Source organism: Lissotriton vulgaris, chromosome 2_1 (assembly GCF_964263255.1).
Source record: "Lissotriton vulgaris chromosome 2_1, aLisVul1.2, whole genome shotgun sequence".
NCBI lineage: Eukaryota > Metazoa > Chordata > Amphibia > Caudata > Salamandridae > Lissotriton > Lissotriton vulgaris.
In genome coordinates, this window is record NC_141687.1 from 1,668,351,401 (window position 1) to 1,668,368,956 (window position 17,556).

General features: G+C 45.6%; 1 protein-coding gene across 2 annotated transcripts in view; it reads right to left on the bottom strand.

The window, feature by feature from the left end:
* The window catches only part of ZDHHC18 (zDHHC palmitoyltransferase 18), a 137,144-nt gene that overhangs the window by 38,605 nt on the left and 80,983 nt on the right, over nt 1-17,556 (bottom strand). The window lies entirely within an intron of this gene.

A 17,556-nucleotide genomic window follows, 5' to 3' on the forward strand; every position in this document is an offset into this window, starting at 1 on the left:
CTGTATAAACGGCCCGAGGCTGCCCCTGAAAATGATCCAAGACATGTGCCCCTTGGAATGCATACCGTGGTAATATTGGTACCCCTCCTCATGGCCTGGACAGTGATGACCCCCCCCCCCCCCTGATTTCCAATGCACAATCCTACTGTATTTGTATGTATACTTGCTCTCACCGTACTCTTTGTATTGATCTTTGTGGAACTGTACCTTTTTGTCGAGTCTGTTTAATAAAAAGATTTATATATATATAAAAAAAAGTAGCTCAACTTGGTGACCTAGTTTCCTAGTTTAATAAAAAACCTTTCACCAATAGTGTGTGAGCAGGAGTCATAGAGACAGTGAAGGAACATAAGTGTCAGTATCACTTACCAACCACACCGAGTTTCAATCAAACTCTGGCCTGAAGTTCTCCGCCGGATTTAATTTATAAAATACCTCCGCAAGTCTGTTACGCCCACAAGAATGAATGAAGACCTTATATATGAGAGCCAAGTAACGTCCCCATGAGTTATAAGTGGGACAACATTTGCTTAATGAACCTTTAAAATAGACACAGCTTACAAAAGGGGCAATAAATTAACTTAAAGTACTGGACTAGCATGGTTTTTAGGTCTCGTCTACACAGTGCGCATGCAATGCATAGGAGACTTTTAGCCATTGTGCAGCTATTTTTAAAATAGCACATACTGGTGCTTGTGGCGGCATACGCCTTGCGGGAGTGTGCAATGGTGCGCCACAAGCACGAGTATGTGCTTTGAAAAAGCAGACTGCGTGCGCATAAGTACTCGTGTTTCACAGCTCTTGTTTGCTTTGCTTTCAGCGCGAGGCGTGCACGCTTGTTCTAGGCATGACATCGCTTGGGGGTTGGAAGACTTGTCCCATATATCTTTCTGTGCTTTTAAAAGATCACCATTAAATGCTCCGTTCCCCGTCAGGCCTGCTTCGAATTGGTATATTTGGCGAGTATTGATTTACAACGGACTGAAATGCAATCTTCTGTTTTAATAGAATTGTGTTTTTAACTAGTAACGTAACTTAATAAGGGGGACAGCTTCACAAAGAGCCTTGTTGGAGTCTGAGTCCAGCAGTAAATCCCAAGTCCCTTTTCTGCACCCAGCTCTTCATGAATTAAGGGCTTTCCTTTCTTTAACCCCTTGGGCGGGCCGCGATTCTGCGCCTGTGCGGCCGTTTTTAAATGTGGTAGGGTTCATGACAGCCCCCAGCAGTCATCAGCACACGAGCACCGTGGTGCATGACGGCTGGTGGCCGTCATCAGCATCGAAGGGATTAACGACACCAGTGGTGAAAATCAACGCTGTTGTAATCTTAAATCCTGATTTACGAACTATCTCCAGAAATGTTCAAATTTAAAAATAAAAGTTTTCAGTAACTCCGGCTAAAAACATAGTATCTAACTTTGTATTTTCCTTAAGACAGTCTACGCCACACCTTAGACTACGTGTGGCTACATTGCACACTTGATTAGGTGATAGTGATTTGTTTTTTGCATTTTTACAATTGCACTATGCATAAGGGCACATACTACAGGCAGATATTTGTAAATCAATAGGTAACAGTAGGGCAGGTCCCGAAGTTATCGCTGCAAACAGCTTTCCTTAAGTGTTGCTTTGTAATTCAAATTTAGTTAGTGCCTAATGTGCTTTACCGCCATGTTAAAAATATTTAATTATTTTTATATACCGCCTTCATTTTATTCAAGGTTTATGCTTGTTCTAACACAATTCCCAACTTCTTTTTGAATTTCTAAAATTGGGTCACTGCTTTTAAATGCCATTTGTAATTTTCTTGTTCTACAATGTACACCATTGGAATACATTTTACCTCCTAGAGGCAATAGTTATATTATTGTTTTCAGTGTTTTATTATTATTATTTTTTTGCAGCTGCATTTCATTGCCGATAAATGATTCCATTTGTTTTACTTTATTATTAACATTTATACATATGTTTTAAAAAAAAATATTTGTTTTATTGGGTTTCCAGATATAGCAATACAACAGACACATAGAGGTATGTGTTGTGTACATTTTGGTTTGTCTGTTCAGAGCATTACAAAAGAAACTGATCCTGGAGCATCTCAACAGACAAGTAGCATTGATCATTGTCACATTTGAATTTTAACAACAATCAAACAGTTTCCAGGCAGGTGGGTTTACCATGGCATTTATGCATATTAATGTGTACGGACAACACTGGGAAGCAGTATCAATCTCTGTTTTGGTTCAAGATATGAATCTAAAGGGCTTCGAAATGTCATGTGGGTGGGATTGGGTATCTGCATCTCTAGATAGTACTCAACTCCTGGTCTTCTCTGGAATTTCCAGATAGGGTGAGGCAAGAGGTTGCTTGCTTTCGTGAAGATCTTTAAAAAGAATGTATTTTTAAAGTCCTAGTGTAGGCTGTCGTCCATGGCTTGTATTCTGAAGCAGGTGGTTGTTTATGTTGGTCGAGAGTGTGTTTAACTGGAATGTTGGACTATAGTGATTTGAAGCTATCCCTGTGTAGATGGCTACCTGTTCCAATAGGTTCTTCTGATGATGCTCTCTCTACTTGCTTAAGCTGTGTGTGCTTTTGGCATGAGAACCAGTATCCACCCAAAAAGTTTGTGTCCTAGAGGAGTTGAACTTTTAGGAGGTGGCATTTTATTTTTCAAAATGTTTACTATATTTATGGAAGTCTGTCAGTGGTCTTCCACATATGCATTAGTATGTGGTGAGTGAAATGGGAAGAATGCCTATGTCCTGAAGAGATGGGGTTGGATTCTGTTAGTTACTGGAATTAACAAGCATTTGGTATGCAATAGGTCTCACATTTGCAAGAGCGATTGAAATTGTAAATGGCAATGCCTTCGATTTAGGTTTCAAAAACCAATACAGAAATAAAAAGGCATCGTCATTTACAATGCCAATTGCTCAAATTCTCGCAAATGCGAGACCTATTGCATTGCAAATGCTTGTTGTTTGTGTTCTTGGTCTATGGCCAAGCATTTTACTCACACCAATGTGCTAGATCTAAGGTTTGAACTTAGTATCAATTGCCAACAAGCATAGTGCGCTCTGCATGAATCAAGACAATGCTTAGGGCACACTGCAGGCCATCAACATTCTAGGAAATACAACACTATTGTTAGCAAAGCTGTACTTCAGGGCCGGATATCACCAGAGTTTTCTCAGAAAAGTTGATCTTGATTTATTTCACTTTAACTCGATGTGTCTCCTGAATAATAAGGACTCAGATATCCGGCTCAGCTTCACATCTGTCTATATTAATTCGCCACTGCTTTTTGTAATGAAATTAATTTCTCCTGCAATGTGACTATTTACATTGTCCAATGTCTTTGAGAATGCCACAAGTCTACAGTAGCAAAAACCAATTTCTGACACTTTCTTTTGAAGGTAGTTCGAGTAATAATACCATGAACATGCCTTTCTGAAACCTTATACAGTTAAATGGAAGTATGCCAGACCAGGTTATCAAGTTTTTAGGTGAGAAATTCCAATGGTATCTTGGCTCAAGGACCTGACATGGCTCATACAATTGTTTTCTAGGGCATATTGCCCCTTTCAACAAGTCTGGAAATGTGCATTATTTACCTATTTGACCAAATGGCACTATATAGTTCACTGGAGTTAATCCATTTTATTTGCAGTTATTTTAATGTAGGTTTCGTCTTGATTTAGCATTTCAGTTTTCTGGTTCAATGTAGAAGTTTAAAAATACAAGCATTGGCATAGCCAATAGGTCTCGCCTTTGGGACCTTATAAGTGTTTAGCCATGCAACGATTGATGTTGTTGCACCAAGGATATTGTGCTGCATAACTAAATATGTATAAGGTCCCAAAAGCGAGACCTATTGGCTATGCCAATGCTTGTTATTCATGAGGTAGGTCGTTTTGCTACCCATTAGAAATCTAATATTTGCTAATTTTCTTACATAAGGAATTGCGATTCAGTAAGCATCACAATTAGGAAATCGCAATTCCTAAAGTTTGTACATGTGTCTGTTAGTTTGTTTTAGCACAGAGAATCTTTAATTGGAGATGAGTGAGCTTGCAACTGAGAAAGGGTTGGCAAACAAAGCATCTCTCAAATGCCATCCACATCTCATCCTAAAATTAGAGCTCCCCTAACATGAATAATTCACCAGTGAGTACTTTTCAAATATGTGTTCGGGCAAGGGAGGACAAGTATCTCATTTCAACAGGTGTTCCATTCATGATTTAGAGTACTCTCTTCTGGTCCTTGCAATAAGTGAATGAATGTTTTATGGGGAATGTGTTTTGTGATATTGTTTGTTCCTGCAGCTCTGACTAGAGCATTCTGCTCACCACAGACCAGGTCAAGGAGCACCTCAGATACACTAAGGTCAAAGTTAATCCAACACAATGTCCGTCTGTTCTTTGCATGCAGTAACTTTACTCTGTCACAGTACTGTTAGGTGTATTTACGTTGTGCTATGCAAAAAACGCTACTGGCAGTAGCTGAAGCAGTAACCTGGAGGGAGAGAGCAGACAGTAGTGCAGCAATGTGTATGGTTAATAGCCAGAGGATTTAGAATTTACTTTTTTTTATAGTACTTGTAAATTGCAGATTACCATAAGGCATCTTGGTGCTGAAGCAAACTATAAAAACACTAACCTTCCGCCATCCATCAGAGCTTAAGAAACATGCCTTTAGTTTCCTCCTGAATTCCAGATAATTCAACGGTTGTCTCAGCTCCAGTCGTAGAGTATTACATTCAGTAGCCAATTGGAGAGCAAAAGCTCTACCAACTTGATTAGATTTCCAAATCTCTGGTATCTTTATAAGAAATGCCCCGAAGAACAAATGTTCCTCGAAGGCACATACAAGGTGAATATTTCTCTGTTAAAAAGAGGACCTCTATCATGGAGGGCTCGAAAAATGTAGAGGTTTTTAAAGAAGGTGTGCTTGAACCCAAGAAGCCAATGAATAGTCACCAAATGATGTGTAATGTAGGCAAGTGAGGGCAAGTTGAGGAGAAAGCGAGAAGCTGAGTTCTGCACCAGTTGTAATTGGAACATGAAGCCAGTACAAGATACAGCAGGTTAGCGTGATCAATATGTACACTGGTCAATGCATGGAGGATAAAATCGTGAGCTTTTTCTGGAATAAATGACAGGATTTTCCTTAAACCTTGAGGTGGAAAAAGCATGGGGAAGACACCTTAGTAGCATGTGCACTGAAAGATAGCTCATCATCCAACACCAAACCCAGAATTCTGACGGTCCTAGAAGAAGGGCAGCTGTCCATCGTGTTGGGCCACCAACCCAAGGACCAAATAGAGAGTGGGCCACCGGTTTGGATTGGCAAGTCCCCTGGATTACAGACAGGTGTGTTCCTCTGTCCTGACTGACTACAGGTAATCCTGGGATCCAGACTTATTTTGGCCCAAGCATCAAACTAATCCGAGCAGGTGTGTAGACTCTTAGACCTGTATCCAACTGCGTATGGTCCTAGGTATGGCCTTTGACTTGGAGGAGAACGCCAAGTATACCCTCTTAGTGGAAAGAGGACTACTGCCCCTGTCCTGGTTACAGGGCATACATCTGTAGTGGGAGGGCCATCTTTTTTTTTTAGATTTAGAGCATGCACAGACCTTTTTACTTGAGTCACTGAGAATGTGGCTTGCAGGTGCCTCTTGTGTTTATGTAGTATGTGCTTGTGTAGTGTCTGAGTACCACATGTACAGTAATAGAGCTCTGTGAGCGAGTCTCAGTTCTGAGCCAGTGGAATTCTTTCTACATACCCCAGGCTTGGCATGCAACGCAAAGTGGAGGATAAGGACAGCATTTGCAAACAATGGAAGAGTATGGCTTGAATTTCTGTGGCTGGAGAGTGGAGATCCAGATACTGAAGTGAGGGGGATGGAGATGGAGCTACCTTTAGAAATGTCATCAGGGCTTTTGTTAGCAAGACGATGCTTATCAGTTCTTCCTGAGTACTTGATTGATGGTATGAGTGAGAGGTGGGGCTGTGTGTCTGTTGTGCAATGTGAAGATGTTTCTAGGTCAGACCTGTCCTTTTGTCTGCCCCGGATTACTGCTTCAGAGAGGTTGATGGCGAACCACATGCAGAAACCTCAAACTTCATTCTGCTTGTGTTGTGGGTGCTCTAATTTGGAGACAGCCCCAGTGCTACCAACTGTGAGAAGCATCATTGTACACAAATACTGTGTCTGGAAAGTAGTCTGAGAAAAGCACTTGAAAAGAAAACTACTCAGAACCGGTTCTGAACTTTGAGACAGTGGATCCACATACCCTATCTAGAAAATGAATATAAAAGTTTGACCAAAACCACCATGCTTGGTTCCTGTTCCACGCCCTTCGAAACATAGGAATAGAGTGCCCCACAGAGTACACAAAGGGCTGCTCTGTGATCAGCGCAGGTGTCTGACTAACAGAAGTGAGAGGACATTACCTGAAGTCTACGCTTTCTGCTGTGAAAGGGAAGGAGTCTATCTGGCCCTGCAGGAGGACTGACTGTAGTGAAGAAGAAGCCCAGCATGTACCCAGGAGTCGGGGAAATCCTGAGGAAGCTGATTATTTGAGGGTAATCTAGGAATGATACTTGTGCTCGGTGGGGCGGGGGCAGGGGGAGGTTTGGGGTGGGGGGGGGGGAGACCCCTCTCCCCCTTCTTCCCCTTCCCAACCCATCTCTTAAAGCTGGTTCCTAATGGGAATGGCTTCATGCATTGTACCTGCAGTGATCTGATCGACCCCACAACTGCCTGTATCAGCCCAGTCAGGGCTGCACCTGGTATGTTGACAATGTGAGACTGATAGGGGCTGCAACGTCCTTAGTTGGCCAACTGGGACTGCATCTGCCGTGGTGACTGGTATGGCCTGCGTGAGGTCTGGGCCTGCTTTAACCTGTTGGTCCTGTGGGAACCCAAAGCAGCCAGGCTGCACCAGCACCATGGAGTCAAGCAAGGCGATCGAACTGATTAAGATGTGGTCCCGCACCTGGCCTACTCGACAGCCCAAAAGATTGTCTTTGCTCACTTAGGGAAGGACTTCAAGGTCCTGTGATCCGTTTCAATGGGAGCATAAAAAACGATCATATTACCCATGACATCCCTAGGGTAAGAGACCTAAGAAAACATGGACTGTATGGGCATTTGACTTGTGGAGATATATGAGGCAGCCTTCGAGGCACAAAAAAGTAAGGGAACAAGGACCAGTTATTGAAAAAAGCAAAATATCAATAGATTCCAAATAAAGTGAATTTCTTTAGTTATTGACTACGAGGTTTCAAAGAGTGCAGTACGAACGAATCAGAGTCGTTGCGGGACAAAGAAGTGGAACCCCATCGTACCTAAGTGCAGTTGGTACGATCAATTATATTTGACAAAGTGGACGGTCGCAATTTGGTAGCAGATGAGGCTCAGCTTGAAAAGTGCCGAGGCTTTGCTAGTAATACAGCAGAAGCAGAGCGCGCGCAGTAGGGTGAGGGCGTCTAATTATCTTATCATTAATAGGCAAAGGATTATTTGCAAAGGAAAGTTTCGCAGTATTTAAACCATTGGTGGCTCTCTTGTAACCACAGGTTGTGCAACATGAAACGCTCTCTACTTTGGGCCCTCGTGTACACAGTCCTTGTAGAGCTATAAATGTGTGACATTGGCATCACACATTTTACTATCACTGCAGATTTAGGTCCTCGTGACCAGTGATCATTTCCTTATTTCTCCGCACCAGAATTACCATGACCTGCCTGGGATCCTGGTTATATTAGGGGACAGGAAAGTAACAGCAATTCGGAGTTTGGGGGAAACAACATAAGGAAATCGGATTTATTGTGCCGATTTTACGCTTTTGCCCAGGTGCTGCATTGAGACTCAGCGCGCGAGCAGGAGGTGAAACACCGTGGAACTCCAGTGTTGCCTCACACTTATAATTTCACTGGGGTAAGTAACTGCTGTTAACGGCCTCAACAGAATTATCGGGCCGCTCAATATTTGGGCTTTAGAGTCACACTGCATATGTGGTGATATGACATCACAGTACCGTAAAACATTGGGGGTCCACCAGCAAAAATTAAATTCGTTATTCTCCATTTATGGGTGGAGAAAACCTAATACCGCGGAGGAGGGAGAGGAGGAGAGAGGGGGGGGGGATAGAGGGGGAGAGAGAGTGTGTGTGTGTGTGTGTGTGACAGAGGGGTCGTGGGGCACGCGATTACAACATTCTTACATTCTTTCAAGTTCAGTGTGATGGTTTGAGTTCAGGAACATCACGTAGACGCTGCTCTGCTGATAGTCCACAGCACTGACCAGTGCATTTACATGGGACGTGAAAGCCTGTTTGAAATCCATCAAAAACACCTGGCTCTCGTGCATCTCCCAGTAGCTGTGGCCAATCAATGGCAGAGTTTCAGTGCTCTACTGGGTCATTAGAGCGCCTCAGTGTCTGGTCCATTCAGGCAGACCTCCACCATCTAGCAGTGAATACGTCGCATAAACTTGTACATATTGTTCCGGTACTGTGATGCGACCCCTAGTCAGGGGATGGGCTGCGCACACTGGGTAACATAGAAGGTGTGATTGGATGAGGTTCACCTGGGAGCGCGCGTGTTGATCGACATTGGTGCTAGGGAGGATCCCTGTGGAACCTGCAGCGGAGCCTCAAGTTCTTGGATACGTGGGCTCAGGGCGAGGACTGAATGAGGGTTATTATTTAGGTGGCGCTACAACTATGTGCAACTTCAACTTGTAGCGCATCTTCTCAATGTGCGGCCAGAGCGCATCTTTTAGCACAAGCCACGGCTCCCTCTCCTTCCTAGAGATCAGGGCGTCACTGCAGGCGAAGTCACGTCAGGCCGCCCCCCCCTCGAGTGTTACTCGAGCTCCTCTTTATCGTACAGTATGAGGCGCGTGACTCACGAGCTGCCGCCCAAACCTCGGGGGTTCACTGCTGGCGAAGCAGGGCCCCTCTGCCAGGCTGAGCGAGGAGACAAATGCGCTCCATGTGCACTTCCCATAGGCAAGAGCCACATGTGTGTAACGCGCCGGCACTAATGACAGGGAAGGCTGGTATTGATTGAGGGGTGCAGCATTGCGGTTGTAGGGTGTCTGGGGCATGGACGTAACAAACAAGTTGGCACTGGGTGAAGGGTGGGCGAAGGGGGAGGGGGTGGAGGGCGCCAGCTGCTCGCTCCCGCGAATGAATAGCCAATCGGGTGCTCCTGGCTTGTGGGTTATTCGTGTTTGCTTGCGGTATGAGAGAGTGTGTGTGTGTGCATGTTTCAGCTGTCCGCGTCAGTTTTTATAGTACAAATGCACTTATCAGTACCAAATTAGTCCTTATGGCATTGCCAGATGGGCCAGTCGGCATAGGTGCCTCGTGATAGCCGGAAAGCAGTCTGCCTTCATCCACCGAATTCCCTTTCCATTCTAAGCTGACCAGAGGATTTAAGATGGGGAACGAGATGACGGTTCATTCCATAGACACAGCATGCCGTAAGGAAGTGTTTTCAAGCGTGGTCATCTCAGGAACAAATTGGACGACAGCGTTAACGGGGGAGTGGGGCGCGGGGGGGGGTCTGTTACAGGCACGAGCGCTGACTGTCCATCCTCCAGCAGCGCACACAGCCAACTACACAACACTAGCGAGCATAGGGCAGGCAGGCTCGCGGGAGCGGCGACGCATGACTCACGTCAACGCAAATGCCCAAGAGGAGTGTCCCAAAACATTGGAGGAGCGAGGACGTGCTCTGCGGCAGAGGGGTGTGCGTTCAACTTTCGAGCCTAACTGCGCGTTCCATCGTGAACAGAGAAATGAAATGTTGAGAAAGAATTAAGACACTGCATCGCCAATGTGCGAGACGTAACAAAAGCCTGGTGAGGTAAGGTGGGGGTGTGGGTGTGTGGGTGTGTGTGTGTGTGTGTGTGTGTGTGTGTGTGTGTGTGTGTGTGTGTGTGTGTGCGCGCACGCCTGCGTGTGTGCCTGCCTGCGTGTGCATGTGTTGTGAACAGCCGGCCGGGATCGGAGCGCGTGACCTGATCCGATTCCGGCCGGCTGCGTGCGCGTGACAGTCTGTTGTCTCTGCCTAGTCCTTGAACGGGAAAAGGACTGAAATGATTGCAATAGATCGCTTTGCGACAGCAGGGGCTTTCGCCCCTGCAATCGCAGGCGCGACCTAAAAAAGGTTAACTTACCAATAGCAGTAGTTTTACAGCTTTAAGACTTTTCTGGATTAACATGCAAAACTCCTGTCTACCTAAGATGATGTGCGGACAAGTAACCATGTGGTAGAAAATGACAAGTAAATGCCATCATGCTCTATAGGCAAGGCCACCAAAAAAATGGAAACATTTATATGAAGATGGCAACCACAAACATGGACTTCACAGGCGTATGTCTGACATCATAGTGAAAGGATGAGACACCAAATGGCCGACGCCCAAGGGAAAAAAGGAGGGGAAACAAGCATTTACAATGCAACGGTTTCGCCTTTGGAAAAGTTAGAGCTATTGGCATTGTAAATGACATTTGTATTTGTGTGTTGGCTTTGAAAACAAATAAATGGCATTGTCATTTACAAAGCCAATAGCCTAATCTCTCGCAAATGCGACACCTATTTCATTTGACCCACACACACACACAAAACTGGATCACAAGAAGGGAACAGAGGCACACACAAAACCGGGTCACAAGCAGGCAACAGAGGCACACACAAAACCGGGTCACAAGCAGGCAACAGAGGCACACACAAAACCGGGTCACAAGCAGGCAACAGAGGCACACACAAAACCGGGTCGCAAGCAGGCATCAGAGGCACACAGTAACCACTCAGGGTGCACATTCTTCATGTGGATACAGTTGCAAATGTGGAATCGTCTTTCATTCAGCTTGTCTTATCATTATGGACCAGCCGGAGACAAATTGAATGAGATTTTGATCTACCACAATGTGTATGTTGAATGTATAAGTGTGGTGGGAGTAATCCATTGTGAGTAGATGTCTGTAACGCTACAAGTTAACCAAGCTCGTGTCCTAGCGCCACGTTTTGCTAGCTGTTGCTAGATCTGCTGTCCCCCCTACCTGCTGTTCCGATTTGTCCTGTGTAGGGTGCATCACACCGTTGAGGTCCCTGACAATTATAACTGGGTTGTCTGAAATCTGAACTGTCTTGTGGACTGTTGGGATGGGGAACTACTCTTGCCCCATGTTTGGGTGTAAATTGTCGCTATAGTCACAGGCTGGCCTGCCCATTCTCCCACCACGATCAGGTCGCCTGTCACTTTGTCTATTTGACCAGCTTTTCCCCAAATTTGTGTTTGTAATTCAATAGTATGCCACCTCTGGCTTTCTTGGTAGGCGCAGCTGCATGATATTATGTAGGGAAGCACTTAGAGAGTAGTTGGTCCTGGTCTTAGCTGATGAGTCTCTTGTAAGAGACATGTATCTGCTCCCAGTCTCATAAGCTTCCCAAGGATGCTCAGACGATGTATGTCACTATACTCAATTGTGTGTTTCTACACATCGCATGTGCAAAGGTGTGGGGAAGTGCTGCACAGGGTATTCAACACGAGAAACGTAGGCAACATAACTTAATAGTGCATCTAAACCAATATTAACTATTTACACATCTTTCAGTGGGAGGAAATGGCTTGTAGGGGATACCTGTAGTACGCCGCTACTCTCGCCCTGCCCTGATGACACCACTTCAGACGAGCGAGACGTATGGTAGACATGAAGCAGCCGTGAAGTGTGTTCAGACCTCGTGTATGTTGATTCACTAGCCGTGAACAGAGACAGCACAAATCCAGACTGAGAAAACGTCTGTCCACAGAGCCGAATCAGGGTTAAAAGAGTTACACGGACAGCGGGAGGGGGGCGTATGAACGGGCTCACGGACAGCGGGGGGGGGGGGGGGCGGATGAACAGGCTCACGGACAGCAGGAGGGGGGCGGACAGCGGGAGGGTTAACAGGCTCACGGACAGCGGGAGGGGGTGGATGAACAGGCTCACGGACGGCGGGAGGAGGGGTGGATGAACAGGCTCACGGACAGCGGGAGGGGGGGCGGACAGCGGGAGGGTTAACGGGCTCACAGACAGCGAGAGGGGGGGGCGGGCGGGCACGCGGACAGCGGGAGGGGGGGACGGAGGAAGGCAGGACAGCAGCAAGCACTCACCAGAGGTCGGGGCAAATGACAAAATAAAAGGCGGCCAAAAAAAAAAAAAGTAAACGCCCACCGCCGCAATGACGCTGTCAAAGGGGCAGGATGAGAAAAATCGCCGGGAACGCCCACCAATCGCCTCGCTGAAAGACGGACGCCTCTTTCTTCCAATGGCTAGCCTCCATTTATGGAGCTAGCCAATGGAACAGAGAGGCGGGACTTTTGTCCATACTAGTAAACAAAAGTTTTCGCCTTGCGCGAAAGTCTGCTGCGCAGCTTTCGGCGAGGCGAAACCTAAAAAAGGCCTAGATGGCAGAATACTACATAGCATGAATCCAGAAAAGTCGTCAACCTTTTTGTTTTGCAGCATGAATCTCTTCTGGATTATCATACGATTCAAAAGCAGTATTTTCTCCCCTTTGGGAGGTAGGGTTAGACTGGGCGAGGATTGGCAAATCGGTATTTCAGGATCTGCTCTCCCATTTGTGCTTCACTATTAGCTTGTAAGTTAATGCAGCAGTGTTTGGGATTGATGCCCATATCGCTGCCACACGTAATTTACGGATAGGTTTGCTAGAAATGCCAGTGTTGCTCCCTTTTTCCAAGTGTGAATTTGGTTTCTACTCCAAGTCACACCCTGTTTTCTTGAAGCACCCTGGGATAGTTTACAATATTAATCTTGCTATGGTAACCTCATGACAATTTCTCCCCAACTTGCAAGTGCGAATGCTATGAAGAACGAGTTGTCTTTCCTGCTCCGTTTTCTCTTGTATGCATTACATGATTTCCCTTCTGACATGCAGTATCTAGGGCACTTTTTGCTCAATGTTTGGGATGTTGGAAGATGATTGTAGCGGTAGTCCTACTCAACGTGGAAATGCAAGATGACCTTAGTGGAACTGTGTGTTCATCTTCATTACCACTCTGGCCTTGTGTATCGGAGGGGTTACAGCACTGAGTGCCTGTAGCTCACTGATCCTTCGCAGTGATGTAATGGTGATCAAAAATGCAATTTTCATTATTAGGAACCTAAAGCTTTCTTTGTGCCTGTTTTCAAATGGAGCATTCATTAGATACGTTAATATTAGGTTCATGTTCCAAATTGGCTTAGGCACAGACCTGGGTGATTCGATTCTTTGGACTCCTAGGAATCTTTGGATTACAGGTGTGGTAAAGAAACTTCTTCGCAGTACCCCTGGTTTACATAACTAGTGCTGCTAAATGTACATTGATAGATTTGTATGTTAATTTTTCTACTTGTGCGGTGTCCATATTGGACAATTGTGGTGTCCTTTGTCCTTTACTTTGCAATATACTCACAAGTGGACAACGCTATTCCATGTGGCAGAGTAATATTTGGGTGTTGCTTACTCCCCAGCCGCCCTAATGATTCCCATGCATCTCTGGGGAAGGCCCAGGTGTCTGATTTATATATACTCCAAAGCCCTGCCCAATAGGTTGAGGCTGGCTGGTTGCAGGTGGCATCCTAGTCTTCCTTGTATCGTCAGGAGGCCCTGTGGGGTGGGCAATGTTATTCTTCATGCTGTTGGAAAGTGCCCCTTTTTGCATAGTTGCCATCAACTTTTTGCCTGATGTTTGATGCTTCTTGACAAAGTGTGTCCTGGGTTCGTGCTAATCAGGTACCCAAGGCCTGTTTTCTCTCCCCAAAACTGTACCTTTGCTCCCACATTGGCCAGAGGCAGCAAGGGTCATTGCAGGCAGAGGAAGTCTGAGGGCTGAAGCATATATTTTGCCGCCCCCAGAGACTCCTCCCCTGACCCATACACACTGCCATTGTAGTCTGTGCAAGGGTGAAAACCTAAAACTACAAGTCTACATCCCTGTATGCCATGCCTACCAAAACACTGCCTGTGGAATAAGTTAGTCACCCCTCTAGTAGGCCTTACAGCCCTAAGGCAGGGTCCTCTATACCACAGGCGAGGGCACAGTAGCATGAGCCCTGGGCCCCTACCGTCCCCAATGCCATTCACAGGTTTGCAGGTGCACTGAAATCTTTGTAGAAGGCAGCAGAGAACCCATCCAGTCCCAGAACCTTTGAGAGAAGGAGGCCTGAAACTACCTAAAGTACTATTTTGAATCGCTTGCTCCAACCGATCTCTTGAATTTTATCAGCCTAGGAATATGCAACTCTTATTTATGCCGTCCTTGCTTGGTTTTGAGGCGGCACCTTTGTGCAGAGATGTTTGAAGAAGCCATGGAAGTGTTCAGCCTAGTCAGTTTCAATTGTATTTAGATGTCCATATCCCTTTATCGTTATTGTATGATTTTTCGCTTGATGCCCTCTTTGTAGATTTGGGTAAAATTTTGCCAGCAGGTAGTTTACCCAATCTACTTTAAAGTTTTAATCTGCCTACACACCACTGTGCTCCTTCTGGAAAGTTTTTGGGATTACATGCATTTGTGGGGCACTTCCAACTCCCTGAGCTCATTTCTAGAACTGTTTACCAAGGAGAATTGAGCCTTGCTACCGTGGCTATAAAATGTTCCTGTAGGACAGCTCCTAACATCTCCCATAGTGTTTGCTGCGGGGACCTCTGCTGTGTCGTTATGCAAAAGGTGGTCTGGGATGCGTTGCTTTATTTTTGTGTCCTCAAATGGAGAGTCCTGGAGCCACTGCCACCCCCCCGCCCCCCGTTGTACCTTCTAGGTAGATCTGGTGTGCATGTCACTGGGCCATGTCAAAAAGCACTCTATTGTTCAATATTAAATCTCACATAAGAGTGTAGCTAAAGGAAAAAGCAGTGCTTAATGGGTGTCATGTTCTCCAGCCATCTACAAACAAGGTTCTTACGGTCTGTCGAGATAACTAGTGATCTGCACAATATATTTTAAAGGATTGCAGAATTCTCCACTCTTTATCAAGTTCAGAATCCCACCTCTTTTTAGGGGGCTACTGCCTAAACTGTTTTTGCCTGTATGACCTAGCTTAAAAACGACTCTTGGCCATCACTGGGACCACATATTGATGTTAAGGGTGTCTGTGTACAGAAATATCACTGTGCATCTCCCGCTTTCATCTTTTTTTATTGGACTGGACATTTATGGATTTGTGGTTGGTCTGGATCCACACTTCCTTCCTCTAATGGGAAGAAAATACTGCGCTGGAAAATCTCTGGATCTCAAGCACTTATGATTCGGTTGTACGAGGGGTGTTTACTGCTGAAGCCCTATTTCAGTGCCTCACAATGTGAGTTTGTGCAGTATGCATTTAGGCTTTATAGGATTATTCAATCCCCAAACTCTATGTCAAAATGGTCAGGTTGGTCTTCTCTGCATGGGCATAAAGACACATATGTTCATGTTGGATTCTTTAACTATCTGCTTGTGGGTAGCCTCTGCCAAAAGAGGATTCATAGTTTGTTACTTTGTCATCTTCGTGTTTAGAACCTACCGTGTCTTGGCTCTCTTCCACTGGACCCCTGAGACTTTTTACTATGGTCGTCCTCAAGCATGTTTCTGTCCACGTTGCTCCAGCCTAGTGCCATGTTAGACATATAGATAACTCCATCAGTCAGTGCTTCCCTTTCTCTTAACTTGGGTTAGTACCTCCTCATCCACTTGAAAAGGGCTTTATGAGAAGTACCAAAGACACACGAGGGTTCGTGTCCCGCTAGTCTACAACATTAGCTTTTGTAATCTCCGGAGTGTTCTGGAGTCCCTTGTCAAGGCAGGCAGTGCCTGTGCCTTTGGTTCAGGGTTCATGACTTCATATACTTGCTAGGACCCAAACTGGTACTGGTTAGGTGCGTATATCGTTAACATGAACCCCTTCTTGTATCAAGGTCATCATCTTCCCTTTTAAGGAATAAAGGGAGCTCTACTTTATTTTTGCCTAGTTGGACGGCAGGTGAATACCCCCAGGCAGGTACTTCAGGGGCAAGTACCATCATGTTTCAGTGCACAAGACTGTTGACTTCAGTGACAGCCTGTCTCAATTACCCCAACAAATCCCCTCCTAGCTATTGTCTGCCCCCATTAACTGTGGCATGAAGTCCTGCAGTGACCCAGGCCCAGGAGGAGTGGGTCCAGTTCGCATAACCACCACCTTCTTATCTCAGGCTCTGCCCCCTACAGTACTGTTTTTTTTCCCTACTGGTCAGGGAGGTTTCGCATAATTTCTTCAATCTCCTTCCATTGTTGGTGAATGTACATGTTGAGCAGGGTACTGGAGTTCATAATCTTTGGCTACAGTTCTTCTATCTACCTGTCTACCTTTGAAACCCTTACTTTGGTAAACCGAAGGATAAGAGTGTGTTGGCTCATTTCCCATCAGTGTAATCTACGATGAAGTCTGCTGCCCTTGATGTACACCGAGTCCTTGCTAGAAGGCTTTCACCACTACTCTATCTTGGGGCCTAAAGCCTTTGTGGCTGTGGACTCACTAAAGGTCTTTTACCCTTGGTCTAGAATGTTGGTCAGCTTCCAGAAGGACCAAGCTTCCGACTCTTCTAGCTGCTCTCCATAATTGTCTGCAGCTCTTTGGATCAAGTTGTTATACAACAGGGGGTCATCCGGCTGTGAGGGTCTCAAGGGGTACGATTTCAACACTTCGTCAGTGGAGTCAGAATCCATGCATTCTGGTCTTGGTGCGCTTCTTGACCTTTTGGTAAAAATGTTCATGTCCTTCCTCATTCAATGGTTAAGAGGTGAGTGGAGGTTCTAGTTCTGACTGCTACTCTACTTCAATTGTTTTGGTGGGCTATATGGAGATTCTAAAAGTCTGCAATAGACCATCAAATTTTATTTTTTTGCAGGACAGCCACAAATTCAGCCTTGCGCCCTGGTTTTCCTTTCAATGTGGAGAGCCTCTTGTAGAATATCAGAGCTGAACGTTTTTGAATGTTGAGATAACCATCTCTTTAAGATCACTCTCCCTCTCCTGATCATAGTCTCCTTACGGGGGTCGAGCTGATGTTGGAGGGTTGGTCTACACTATTGTCCGATGCCTTGGATCTATGGGGTTCTTTGGGATTGGTCTTCCCTTCGCTCACCGGTGTTTTCAGCATTCGGGCGTATATTTGGATTCCAGGTGTCAAAAAATGTCACCTCACCCCATAGCCCAGCGTTACCAAGTGTGCTTGGTGTCACAGCCTGAGATCTTTCAATGAGCCCCGCTCAACTGCAACCTAATGTAGTGCTGCCATCAATGCTTCCCCTGTAACTTGGGTGCCCAATAGAGAATGGCGGCCCTTGCATAGTATAAGTTGCACACCATGTGTTGGTCCTTCTATGCGAGTTGTGGTGTCACTTTAGGCAGAACCTAAAGGGTGCATTATTCATCTCTGCAAGGCTTGTTCGAGAATGAGTGGTCATAGGGGAAGGAGAATACATCAAATTATCAATGACACTAAAAGGGAGGAAAAAATAAAGGAA